General features: G+C 41.9%; 1 protein-coding gene across 2 annotated transcripts in view; it reads right to left on the bottom strand.

The window, feature by feature from the left end:
- Positions 1 to 12,596, bottom strand: part of GREM2 (gremlin 2, DAN family BMP antagonist) — a 41,886-nt gene extending 29,290 nt beyond the window's left edge. The window contains exon 1 of one of the 2 annotated variants that reach the window (XM_090135381.1): positions 11,550 to 12,596. The gene's annotated coding sequence lies outside the window, so the exon portion shown is untranslated. The remainder of the gene's footprint in view (positions 1 to 11,549) is intronic. The other variant, XM_031592372.2, reaches the window with a different exon arrangement.
- Between the last annotated feature and the right edge of the window lie 1,923 nt (positions 12,597 to 14,519).

Below are 14,519 nucleotides of genomic sequence, written 5' to 3'. Positions count from 1 at the left end.
TTATCATGTACATGTCTAGGGTTAGATATGCTCGTTAAAAAACTAGAAGTGCAAAGAGAAAAATGCAATGGCAATTAACTGTAGTTTCATAATTTGACTACAGTAAAATTTTACAGACACTAGTGTAAACAATATACAAAAAATGGATGTTCAAGTTTGGAAATATTAAATAATGAAGATAAGAAAGCAATAAATAATGGGTGGTTCTTCCCACTAAATAGGCACAGTTATCAGTGACTTTTTTGAAGTACAAAAATATTTCTGAATTATACTGAAGCAATGCACCATTCAACTCCTTAGTACAGAAGTTAATTTATAATCCTGTGGGTACAAATTTACATTAGAACTTACATCCTTAAAGGCTCTGTAGCAAAGCAGACATGTTTTTTGTTGTTTTTGGCATCTAAATATGTGAACATGGCAACGTGTTTTATGTACTATTTGTATTCATACACATATGAGGGATGCTCCAAAAGTAATGCCTCCTAATTTATTATGTTGGCACACAGCATCAGAGGCAGACAGTAGTAGTACCGCAGTAGAGGCTGAAGCTTCCCACCAATATTCCATTACAAGCCATCTGACATGAAAGCGCATATGAAACAAAAGCGTGTCACTGAACTCCTCCACGTGGAAAAAATCTCACCCACTGATATTCACTGACTCCTGCTGAATGTTTATGGAGACCAAAGAGGGGATGTGAGCACAGTGAGGTGGTGGGTGGTGTGTTTCAACAGTGGCAACAGCAATGTGAAAGACAAGCCACATTCCAGAAGCTGTAAACAACTGTCACACCAAAAATGAAGAGCATCTCAATCAGTTCATCAGGGTAAACCAGCAGATTACAACGAGGGAACTGTGGACAGAGCTGAATATCAGCTTAAATGCACTGGAAACAATGGTGGGAAGGTTGGAAAATCACAAAATTTGCATCAAGTTGGTCCCATGATTGTTCACACAGAACAAAATGAACACCGTATATTAAGTTCATCAGGATCTATTGATCCAAAACGAGACTGAAGGTGATAGTTTCTTGGACGCAGCATCTTTCTCTTGCAACAAAATAATGCCAGGGCCCCATATTAACTTGAAGACCATGGAGCACACAGCCAATCTTGTCTGTACTGTCCTACCATACCTGCTTATATTCTGGATTTGGCACTTTCTGTTTTCCATCCATTCAAGCTGATGAAAAATGGCATGCATGAGCAATACCTTTCTAGCAACAATGCCATTACAGCTGCTGTGAAACTGATTCACCTCTGCTGGTGCAGACTTTTACAAGTGCAGCATACAGGCTATCACTGGTCCACCACTGGTGAAAATGCATAGCTAATGGTGGTGACTATGTTGAAAAAGATGTTTTGTAGCTGAGAATTTGCTCAAACAGTGTTATTGTGCTCTATCTGTTGTAGTTTCAATACAAATAAACAGGAGGCACTACTTTCAGAGCAGATTATGTATATCACATAGTAATAAGCAGTATGTAATAGAAGCATCCTAGTCTTTTTTTTTTTTTTTTTTTTTTTTTTAAATCTTGCCAATTACTGTAACAGTTTTTACAACTCGTAAAGTGATCCATAAAACTCTATTCAAGGCAATGACAGCATCACTCTTTATTATTCAGAAAATCTGGAAAGGCTGAGCTGCATCTTCATTGGCATAATTAAAGATCTTCCTTATTTACCAACGGAACCTTGACTATGAACTAAACTACTAATGCCACCCAGCCACACAAAGTTTCTGCACTTATTAACAATGTCAGTGAGAGGACAAAAAGTATTCTAAACACTCATGTCACCCTTCTCAGTACAGTTTATAAGCTACTTTCATATAGATTTTAAGTGTACTATTTTTGCATACCATGCTAGGTGTCATGAAGTCTGTAATAGAATTAAGACACAACCAAGTACTTAGGAGTAGAGCGAAGGAGGGAATGACCCTTTCAAGACAAATTTAGACTCATGTCCAGATAAACTGATACCACAAGCTTAGCCATAGGCATCATAACAAGGAAGCAATGCTCCCTGGACCATTTATGCTTTTAAGAGTCTATTAGGTGTTGCCAACTCAGAAAATTCAGTCATGGTGAAAGCAAAGTCCATCACGGAAGATTTGGCAAAGGTTTACAATTAGCCAGAAGACAGTACTTATTTAAAAGCAAAATCGAGGTATGACACTCACCCTGAGGGTGAGAGTGAATTTCAATGACGTAAATGAGAAATGGTAAAATAAGCCAGTTTTCAAATGTAGTCAGCACTTGGGGGAAAAAAAAAAAAATCTCATTTGGGGTGCTTCCATAACAAAAGTGACATATATTGTAGTTCATTTTATTGAGAAACTACATATCTCTTTAACTAATACAAATCCATCCATTCATATCCAATATGAAAATAAAAAAGTATTTTTAAGGCATTTTTTGTGCTATCCTGTAAGCAGAAAAGGACAAGATAAATGCAATGAAAAATTTATCACAATATTCTCAACAAATAAAACTAAAATTCAGTGTGGGGGGAAAGTACAAGTACTGCATTAGCACCACGAGAACACTATTTTACACATTCAGAAAAGGAAACAACTTAAGTCAATCATGCTTGATTGGTACTATACAGTTATTTATGAGTAAATAAGGCTTGCAATGGAGTGGGGAGATGTAGTGGCAACTTGCTGCAGCTTTGAGTTACAAGTTGTATACAATGGAGCAAACTGCAAGCAGTCCTGTTGTAGCCTATCAATGCGGATGAGGCTAAGCAGAAGACCTCAAATAGGCAATGTTCTATTCGAACAACAATAAAATAAGATCGAGATTTCTTCAGCCTTCAGGCAAAGTTGCCCAGGGCAGATCAAAAGAACTCAGTCTCCCACAGTCTGAAGCACAAACTGCCAGCAGAGTAAGGTAGACAATGTTATCTTCCTGAGACAGGAACCTTTGTTTACAGACTTCTCAGCCATGAGCTTGCAGTGCATAGAATCAGAGTGGGTTAGGCTGGACAGGACGTTGAAGTCCACCAGCCTTCCTGCCTCAGTAAGTTCTTCTTCCACTCTGTATTTGTACCTTAGCCTGGACCCAAGTGCAGTACTTTGCACATGGCCTTGTTAAACCTAGATTCTTCTGTGCCTACTTTTCAAGTATGCTCACCTCCCTCTGGACCACATCCCTCCCTCTGATTGCATCACTCAGCTTAGTGTCACCACCACACTGTGTCATTGATAAAGATGTTGAAGAGCACTGGTCCCAAGACAGACCCTTGGGGAATACCACTTGGTCCAGCTTCTACCTGGACACGACGCAGAGCTAATGACTACAACCCTCTAGCTAAAACCATCCAACCAATTCTTTATCTACCTAACAGTCCTTCAAATCCGTTTACATCCAATTTAGAGATAAGGATGTGGTGCAGGATCACGTCAAAGGCCTTGCACAAGTCCAAGCAGACAACATCAGTGGCCCTTCACTTGTCCACTGAACTTGTCACTCCATCACAGAAGGCCACCAGGCTAGTCAGGTATGATCTGCCCTTAGTGAAGCTGAACTGGCTATCTCAGATCACTTCCACATCTCACAAGTGTCTTAACATCTCTTCCAGGAGGACCAGCAGCATGATCTTCCCAGGCACAGAGGTGAGGCTCACTGGCCTGTAGCTCACCAAGTCCTCCTTTCTACTTTTGTTGAATATGGAAATGATGTTTCCCTTTTTCCAGTCACCAGGGACTTCACCTAACAGCCATGATTTTTCATATATGATGGAGAGCAGCTTAGTTCTGCTGTCAGAATGGAGCAGCTAAAATCAAGGAGAAAATGCCTGTTGTTGGCTCTTTCACTCCAACACTCTGGACTGTGTCATGGCCATCACTACCATAGGCAGGTATGGATCATGAAAGAAATAGCAGTTCCACATATCTTTAAAGATAATTTTGGATGAGATAGGAAGGAACACAGGAGAAATGAAATTATTCCCCCTCAGCACAAATGTGCTGAACAGAATAAGAAAGATTTCTTCAGATTTGAATATCTAGGAGCAGATTAGCTGCTCATAGTACTCACTATATGAATGGGAGAAATAAGTATTTGTCAGTAACATAATGGATAATATACAAACCCATAAATTTCATATGAAAAAAAAAATCCTTGTTTTTCACTCTTTTCTAATAAGTTTTAAAGAGTAAATTAGAAATAATAAGCTAATTTCCGTGTTTATTTATTGAACAGTTTTATGACCATAAACAGCATGAACAGCTCACAGCAGCAGCTTCCAAAACCAACAGTAAATCCATTCTGCATTTCCTACACATACCCTGTGTTTGTCAGGAATAGTCCACTGGCCTTTCTTGGTTTTCAGAAGTATAAAGTAAGTAGTTGCCCACTTTTGCAAGATACCTGTCACTTTGGAGGTGATTACAATATTTACTATAGTAGTTTATGCATCATTATCACTAATGCATATTCCTCTCCAGTCTTGATATTTCCTAAAAAATTCCCTGTATGTCACTCACAGCAAAATTACTTCATTCTGTTTTACTGATACACAGTATTTGTGTATCTTTCCGTGTAAAAAAGCAGAGATCTAATGACCTCTCAACATGTATTTAGGAGTGAAAATTAATCCCTGAAGCCTTTTCTTTCTCCTGAGCTCAGTCTCCAGTTCAAATATTGGCCATGATACAAATAAACAAACATTAGTAAATATGAGACTGGACTGCCATTGCTTCTCAGCAGTAGAGCCTGCCAGTACCAGATATGGATCCAGAGGTATTGCTGGGTTTGCCTCTTCCAGAATAAATTTTCCACGGAGCTACACCCTCGTCTAGCTTTTTCAGATTTTGAAAATCACTGTTTATGACTGTGGCTACAATAGCTGACCTAACCAGAAGTGCTAGGAATCAAACCACAGACTTTGGAAAGCAACGGGATCCATAAGCTACAGACTCCGTATTTTGAGAGTCTATGGTATGAGAGGTCCAGTGCTAAGCCACACAAATGGCCATGCCAGGATAATTTTTCAGATTGTGCAAATCACATCCATATTGAGAAGCCTTTCTAAGTCTGGTGTAGACTTAAATGGACAATAAATCTGTTTCTTGGATGAAGTCTATGTAAATAGTGATAAATGTCCTAATACAACTGGGCAGACTCTTCCTGCAAGTACAAGGGTGTTTATCAATTTCCCGCTGAGCTAGGGTTGACTTTCAAATTTCCTTTAATCCTGTTATAGTAAACATAGTACAGCTCTCTGGCAAACAAGGGAAACATTCTTCATGTAATATCATATCCTTCTTTGAAAGAAACCTTAGAGATGTCCAGAAAAGAACAAGGCTCAACTTGGAATGACACAATAATCCTGTTTCCAAAAAAGCTTAAGTTTTATAAAATATTAGATTTTAACTTTAAAAAAAAAAAAAAAAGAAAGAAAATAATACTTTTTTTATAAATAGAAAATTGGCAATTCCTGATAGTTACTCAGTCTTATGTTTGCAAATATCATACTTTAAAGTCAGTTATCTGAAATAAAAATGTTTTTTGGAAGCTGCATACCTGAGTTGAAGGATAAGTCAACTGGCATTTTGGTGCTAGAATTCAGAAAAAAAATAAACTCCAGCTTGTGAAGGTGCTTTTTCAATACTACATCAAGAAGAAAGAACATCAAGTGCAGTGAAGTTTTAAAAAATGCGGATAAAGAAAAAAAAAAAGTAAAGAAGTAGAAGACGAAGTAGAAGACGAAGTAGAAGACGAAGTAGAAGACGAAGTAGAAGACGAAGTAGAAGACGAAGTAAAGAAAAAGAAACTAGATTGAGCTGTTGAATTAATTCCTGTAAGAGACAGGAGGGACTTTGGAAACCTCAGAGCTAGAGAAAATGACAAAAACTAGCTCAACTTCCAACCATGCACATTTCTCTCAGTTAGTTCAGGGACCCTACAGAAAAAGTGACACATAACAAAAATAGCACACGTGATTTTCATATATTTTTTGTGAATTTGAATGTAACTACACATTTTCTTAAAAACTGGTTTATGTTGCATTGAATCCTCAGTTTCAGATAACCTTAACAAGTCGCAATTTCTAGGCTACGGCTTTACTTAAGGATCAGCTTCAGTAAGGAATGGGAAAGCAGAAGAAAGAAATTAACAGTCTTGCCCTGAGTATACACGATCTAAGGTGCTTACAGATTGTAAATATCCATATTTAAGAACACCTGGGCAAAATTTATTTTCACTGAATTATCAGGAAAAGTTTCCATGGGATTCATTAATGAAGAATAGAGACCAAAATCAACAAATATGCTCAGTATAAATCCATTGTATGCACTACTCTGAAAGGTGTCAGCCAGAGAACAAATTAAATCAATATATGAGAGATAGCAATCTCTCTCTTTACAGGAGACTTTACTGGATGAATCCATTAAGTCATGCAATACTACCACAGAGAATGTTCATGTATTTCCCATTTTCTCTGCTTGTCAACCTCTTCTTGTTCCTAGGAAGGGACACTGAGCTCCAAATAATAATGCTGTCAGAACAGAAACTGACAAACGATAGATGGATCATAACAAAAAACATGCCTAGAGCAAGGAAGTCTGACATCTGAGAGCTGGGATGTTTTCATTTTGGGTAGAAGCTCTGACCCACTATTTACACCCCTATCCCAATCTCTCCCACATCTCTTTAAATGACTACTTTCCAGATGTTATCTGCGTGGAGACTAGCCAGATTTATGGGCAGGATCCTGCTCAACTCTACGCCAAACTAGTTTTTGGCCTCACTGGAAATAGGATTATGTCTGAGACTTGCAAGAGGAAAAAAAAAAAAACTTCTTTCTTGCCAGAAATGGTCATGCAGACTTTTTACAATGCTGTTTATTTTTTTGTTAGTACTACTGTAGAATATCAGGCTATTCAGTGCTAGCATAATAGCACTTAAGCAGACTGGTAGAATAGACTACACATGGCTGTAGCCCATAGTGAAACTGCACGCAAATGAAAAGAGGCAGCCAGTTCACTCGTAGCCCCAGCACGGTGCAGTTTTCCAGTTCTAACAAGTGTTTGTACAAGGTAAGGTCAATAACGCATTCTGCATGAGTTGTGCAAATGTTGTTTCCAACTCTGAAGAGGAGTTAAAAATTTAGGAAATTTTTAAGATTTATTACTGTTAAATACACAGTCTGATGTTATATTTGTGCACTGCCCATCACACTCAATAAAAACAGTTTCCAAAATGAAATTTGGAGGGTAAGTGCTGTATTTCCCTTGCCAGCGTACTTTTCTTCTCCCACTTACTTAACACAAAATAGGCAGAAATAAAAACTTTATAAGACTTTCTGTATTCGAATGTATCACCACTTTAATTTCCTCCTAGTTTCTTCAAATACTCACTTCCATGACTTTAAAACTGTTCAAAAGGAGACAATTTTACCTTTTTGTTTCTATAAGGAATCTTGTAGTAAAGATGGTAGCATGCATATTTCTATATATAATATACATTTACAATATAATTCCATATATCGGTGTAGCCTCTAAAAAGCTGACCTTTTAGTTTTAAGACTAATCTGAAGTATTCTGCTATAGCTATTACATACATTATGAAGAAAGAAGAAAAAAAAAGAATAAAAGTATTTAAGAAAAGTTGTACGCAGAATGGAAAATGAACGTGAAAAATAAATGCTGTGAGGTATCCTTTTGATGAAGACAGGTGACAGGTAAGATTTCCATGGTTGTATCACACTGGATCTTGAAAGATAGATTGCCCAGTGTTTTAAAGATCTGGAGCAAGACACATTTTTGTGGTCTGTTTCCCTTTCTGAAGCAGGCATCAAAAGTCTTCGTAAAACAAACAAACAAATGGTAAAAAAAGGCTTAACGCACCGAGAACGAGAAATACCATGTTTTCAAAATGGCATCCCCATAACCTAGGCAACTCATCTTAAAGTCTTCATCCCAAAAAGCAGCTGTGTATTAGAATAAAGTTAGGCGTAGACAACCTCTAGTAATACAGTCATCAAGAAAGGAAAAAAAAAAAATCTTGTTTTTCAAATCATTTTGAATAGCACAACTTTTTTGCTTTTGAAAGTGCTTTTTGAGCAGTCACAGCAATGTAAAACAAGGTGGGCATATACAACATTCATGCTATGCACATACAACCCTGCAAACTGCATTATGAACCCTGTGAACACATTAAGCATGAAATCAACGTGTGAATAAGACTGATTTTTGCAGCAATAACAATGATATTACAACCCACTGAAAGGAACTGCTTTAGCATGAGGAGTTGGACTCTATGATCCCCAGAAGTCCCTTCCAACCCTCATGGTTCTGTGATTCTGCTACTGAGCAAAAATTATCTGAGCCCCTAACAGTTCCAGTAATGTATTTTCTAGCCAGAAATGCTTTCATGCAAAAGATAATAGTAAGGGTTGTTATTTTTTAGGAAACATCTTTTTTTTTTTTTCCTATTTAACATAATTTTCACAAAAGCAGCAAACTAAAGGGAAACAAGAAAGTGCAAACAATCAGCCAAATCGCCGACCAGAGAAATGTTTTCAGCTTTAAAGTGAGAAATGCACGCAAAAATGTTTTAGAACTTTTTAACCAGCGTCTGTTTCTAAACCTCTATCCAGGCAGCTCACACTCCCACCTGCCTGGGCTGCTGGCATTGCCCCTTCCATAGAGTGGTGTTCCTGGGGTGCTATGGGAAGCGCGGTCAGTTGGCATGCTGCACCCATGGAATGCAGAGCAGCAGTGCTACGCGACAGTTTTCAAGTTTCGAGCCAATATTTTTCACCACTCCCAGATGACACGAGGAACATAAACACAGCCTTGTGAACCATCACACACGCTGGGGCTACAGCCAACGCGGGCAAACAAGCGCAGAGGGGCACTGTCTGTCCTTTTTTAAGCACAATGGCTGTGTTCGCATTCAGCAGGCAAGCTCGAGCCTGCGTTATCCGAAGTTCTCACTCTAAAAGTAGTCTGCAATCGCATACCAGACTGTTACAAAACAAAACCAAACCAAAACACCTCTCCGTCTGTGGAGATCTCAGTGCGTACAGGCACAACCAGGGCTACACAGCTGGCTGCAGGGCTCTGCTCTCCTGGGCCAGAGCAATCCCTCAGTAACACTTCTGCAACAGTGGTGCAAGGATCAGTGAACAGTCAACGCCCTGGAAGTACTGCCTGCGTCAAACTGGGCTGTGCACCAGCAGTGCGTGCTGCAAATCGAATGCGTCTATGTTAGCAACCAGATCGGCCCAACAGGAACACATGGAATATAAGTGTGGGAGACTTTGTACCAATGCTAAATGCATTTTGTAGGGTTTTACTTCAGGCTAGCACTGGTCTGGTCCCACGGATGGAATTTCCAACAGTGACTCAAGACTCTAGCACATCTTCCAGTTTAGATTCATCCTAAAAGAATCCAGCTGGCCCACCATGAGGTATACGGAGATGGACAGTAAGTGGGAACAACTGGGAGACTGGCGTCAAAGAGCCCTCCTGATAGGAACCACAACCCTAATATAAATGCACAGCCACGCCTATCAGCATCTGGGAGAGCGAAGGGAAAGAACTCAGTGTGCAGCACTTGAGAGGCTCTTCGGGTGTCAGGAAATCTGCACAGTGACTTCAACAACTCAGCTTGACTGCTCTACATGCAGCGCCGCTAAATTTACATTGAAACCGTTCTAACGCAAGCATCCAGTGATGGTACATTGGGATTTGCCTTCTACCACGTTTATCAAGAAAATCACAGCGGGACAAAGCTATTTGTTACAAAAGGGATTGGTCTGCATCTCCTTGATTTACACGCACATAAGCATTGACAAACAATGACCGAAACCCATCAGTTTCCAAAGGACAGGGTATACCTGCGTAGTTCAGCTGGCAACTCAGACTGTTTTTTGCCATCACCTGATACTGTGGAAAGAAACAAAATTCCCCTCAGATTAATTCTTCACCTTCCCACACCTTCATTCTATTCCACACTGTAGGAATGTCTCATGACAGCACAGTCTATTCAAAAGACAAACAAAAAGCAAATAGATCAGCTAGACCAGCCGCTCAACATCCAGAGATAGAGGTGTTTATTTTGGTGCCACCCTTTCAGAGCCCCTCTGATGCTGCTCACTGGCCTTATACCACTCCTGGTCCTGCCCAGATGCTGAGCAGCCCTCACTGCTATGGGCACGCTTCCTTCCAGCACAGAGCTCTGTGTATGCTCAGGAGGTGCAAAAAGCAAAACGCCACAGCCAGATTGTCCCTCCTTCCACAACACACTGAGCAAACAGGTCCACCCTCTGCAGCTTTACAGTGATCACACACAGCTCTTCAGAATTTTGGACTTCACTTCTTGGATGATGGCAGTGCATTGCAGGCTGTGCGACTAAAGTGAGGAAAGGTCCCTTGCTCAGAGCCTGCACACCAAGACAGAACACTGATTCTTGGCAGAAACCAGACTGCCTCTATTACATTATTTTGTCAAGGCTCTGCTTTCTAATCCTAGAATATTAACGTTCCTCCTTAGCATTTGGAAAGGCCAATCTGAAAGTTATGCACCAAAGTTACAAGTGAAGCATCTGCATCAGAAAATCTCTCAGGCATGTATTTCAGGTGACAACAACAGATTTATCTCCTGAGGAGCAGTATCTGCATTACATCTGTGCTGGTGGGCAGCAAGGACTCAGTGGTCACACTCATTTCTCTCTGCTTTAGCACAAAGCAGCCCAGAAGCAGCCTGAGCACCGGCATGACCCAGGGTTGTGGGCAGGCAACTCCTGCACCTGTTGCCTGGGGACTCCTGCAGGATCCTGGCCTGGGGTTGTCCTTGGGGGGTGTCTGCCTCAGTCACTGCTAAGACTGATGCCCACCTGATGGCACTCATTGGGCTCTCATCCAATTTATTTCGCCTCTTTTGCAAAAGGAGAGGTTAGCCTTGTTACGGACTGTTAATTTCATCCTCAAAAACCCCACCAAAAGTTATATAATCCCTTTCACAATAGTGTGCTAAAAATAAGAGTCGTTCAGCCAAATGCCAGTGCAATTTTTTTATGGGACCTGTGACTCCAATTCTGCAAGACCTGCAAAGCGCTTATTTCCTTAGCTTTTGCAGAAGGTCAAGCGTGGTACGATGATAATTGTCATCTGCAGGATGAGAAAGTGGCTGCACACACACCCTCCCATATATTTCCAACTCCTGACTTAAAGCAATGCTGGATCAGTTCCCCCGGGGGGGGTTTCATAATCGCAAGCCATCATTTAACCCAAAGCAAAGAAAGAAAGGTACAAAGGGGCACAGCTCTCACGGACGCACGCGCTGCCACACTCCCGGCCCGGGGGGCTCCGGCCCTGCAGGTACCTGGGGCAGTCAAGGGAGCCGCCTCTCGGGTTGCTGTGCGCGGAGCCGCCCCGCGGGCGGGCAGCTCCCTCCGGGACGCGGCACTACCGCCGCCGCCGCCGCGCGGGGACGCGCTGTCAGCTCGCGGGGCCCTGCGCCCTGCCCTACAGCCGGCACAAGGAGAGGAGGGGAGGAGGGAAGCGAGCGGCCGCCAACGGTCACCCCGTACCTGCGGTGAGGCGAGGAAGGGTCCGCAGCGCGCTCCGTCCTGCCGGCTATAGGTCCAAAGGCGGGGTGGAGCGGGGTCGCGGTCCTCGCCCGCTGGCGGTGGTGCGAAGCCCTCGCTCGCTGCAGATGCCCATAGGCGCCCGGTGAGAGAGCGCGGTGCCGGGAGAGAGCGAGGCGGCTCGGCCGGGTCCCGGCTGCGGAGGGGAGCTCGGCACTGACTCCTCTCAGCCGCTGCCCGAGAAGAGGATCAAGCCCCAGCTTTCGATTGGCTCCGGTGGCCAAACAGCTCGCACCAGCCTCCTGCCCGCCCGCCCGCCGCCCGCCTCCCCGCGCCGCAGCCGCACACGCTCAGCTCCCGCCGCTCCTCTCCCGCTGCCGGGCGCAGCCCCGACCTTCTCACCCCCTTCGCCCCAACAGGACGCCTTGTCCCGGGGCTGTTGTTCAGGCGAGGATGTTCTCGCGTCCCGGGTCCGACAGAAAACACTCGTTCCCTCCGTTGGCTGAAGGACCTGAAGCTTTAAGCGTTTGTGACACTCTGTGTCACGCTCAATATTCAGCCACGTTTGTTCTCAGAACGTTTTCTCAAATATCCCCGGCTAGCCAAATTAAAAGCATGCAGAGCCTGATCACCTGAGGGCTGAATCGGATGTAGGACAAAGCATTCTTTGCCTCAGTTCAGTTTGCTTTTCGTATGCTGTTTAGGTTCCTTGCCCTTTTCTTGGTTAGATCCACATCAACTCACGGTGTGCACAGCAAATAGAACCAGGATGCTCAGCCTCCTCTTCCCACATCTACAGTTATTAAATCACAACAACTCTGACTGTCATTTCTTGGTGCATTTGGGCTGCTGGTGTTCTGTTTGCTTGGGCTGACTTCAGTTGCCTCTAAAAAAGAAGTTTTTCTCCCACAGACATGCGGCTGTGTGAAGCCAAATCTCAGACCTGTCTTCTGGGGGAAACGGCGGTCTTTTGGTTGTAGTGTGACCCTCTGTTTAAACAAAAAGACGGCTCAACGGGATAAATGGGCCCTTTGGGTTTTCTCGGCACAGGAAGATGTTGTAATCTTTCCAGTAAACGTGTTGGCAAAATTGCTTATTAAAAATCAGGGAGAACAAAATGATCAGTTATAACAGATGTGCTCGTAATTAATGTAATGACCTGCATCTGAGAGGTGCTGTTAAGTAGTGTTGATATATCAGGTGCCCTCAAAAGTCAGCATTTATCCACGTTTAGTGCTATGGCATTTAAAACATAGAGGATGGAGTTGCTGAGATACTCCTGCACTGCGGCATATATATGTTTTTAAATGGTCATTTTCTGAACATTTCAAATTGATTCTGTGGATTTGGGATATTTTTTGGTTGCTTGCTTTGGGGTGTTTTGTTTCCTTTTTTCATAAGGCTGGATCCTATTTCTCCCTCTCTAGAAAAAGTGCGCATGCAGATCTAGTTAACAAAATGTTTTTTGTTTTTTCAGGCAAAAGTCAGAAAAATAATAACAGAAATATTGAGAAATATATGAAAACAAAGATATGTAGAAATATCTGTACTTGCGGTATAGTCATTCCTTATGTTACCAGCTCTGGTAGTGGAAAAACCCCTCAGTGAATTCAGTGGATCTATACCTCTGGTACATGAGAGTAACTAAATAAATAAATACATTTAATGTTTCTTTATTATTATATGTGCTTCCTTCACATATTTCCTATTTATTTTTTGCCTGAGGTAAATGAAATCTCTGGCTTAGAGACCACGTACCTACGCATGGCCCAGCAGGTTCAGCCCCAGCTGCCACAGCAGCTCCCTGACCCCAGTGACACCTCCACAGCAGGCACGTTTCTTCCTGCATCTTCTTGACCCGTTCTCCTGGCTTATTTTCCATCAGAATTTCCCATGTCAAAAAGTGATTCCTACTTTCACAGTCTCTTTCCTTGGAAGAGTCCTATGTGTCTTCATACAGTATTATACTTCTAGAATTGCTGCTTCCCACAGCCCATTCTCAACTTTGCATTCATCTCCTTTTTCAGTTCAGATTCCTTTGCAGCACTGATTAGGTTTCCCTCCAGTCTTGTTCAATTTAATAGCTTTTAACCTGTCTGTTTTATTTATGTCTGCTTAAGTGCTTATTTAATCTTTTCCTTTATAACTATAATGACCTTCCACAGGTTACTATAATCCTAGAAGGTATGTGGGGAATTTAAAGATTTAAAAGTCGTTTGACTTCATAAATAATTTTTATTTTCTCATTATGTGCCTTATTTCTAAAACAGGGATTTTTTTATTACAATCAGTGTTTGTTTCTCACAAATATTCCTTCTGCATATCTTGTAGTAGGGCTCGGTGAGAAATTCTGGTTCCAAAACAGCTTTATTTATTTATTTTTTATATACATACAATTTGCTAACGGGACTTACAAGAGGTGTTGATCTGTCATTGGAAATATGTAACACATTTGTTCTCTGCCACAATTTTATGCTATAACTTCATGCTGTAAGAAGTATTTTAGTTTATGTGCAGGTTTAATTTTTTAAAGTGTTGGTATTACTGCATCTTTCCTACAGTCTGATGTTTGTTCCATGCCCTGCTTAAGCAAATTAACCGAACTTTTAACAGCCCCTGCCAATTACAGATGCTGTTGAAGTACATACCTTTTTATTCTATGTATTTCTGGATGGTCTTTCCTTCTGATGTGGCCATTCTTCAGGAATGGCTATTATCCATATCTTTGGTCTCATGTTGAGACAGAACACAAGCAACCAGTGCCCATCTCCTTCACAGCAAGGGCTAATACCTCTGTCACCATCATGATAGAAACACTGTTCTGCTTTGCAGCCCTGAGCACTGTGATCTGTGACAGTGTCTGGCCAGAGCACCTGGAGAAATAGTAGCAGTGTCCCAGGGCCATGGGAGTCCTGGGAAGTGGGGCAGCCCATCACACCCCAACCTCCTCCTGTCCCCAGGTAAGATTCACAG

Source organism: Phasianus colchicus, chromosome 2 (assembly GCF_987193195.1).
Source record: "Phasianus colchicus chromosome 2, bPhaCol1.hap1.1, whole genome shotgun sequence".
Taxonomy (NCBI): Eukaryota; Metazoa; Chordata; class Aves; order Galliformes; family Phasianidae; genus Phasianus; species Phasianus colchicus.
This window is presented reverse-complemented; position numbering and strand designations above follow the sequence as displayed.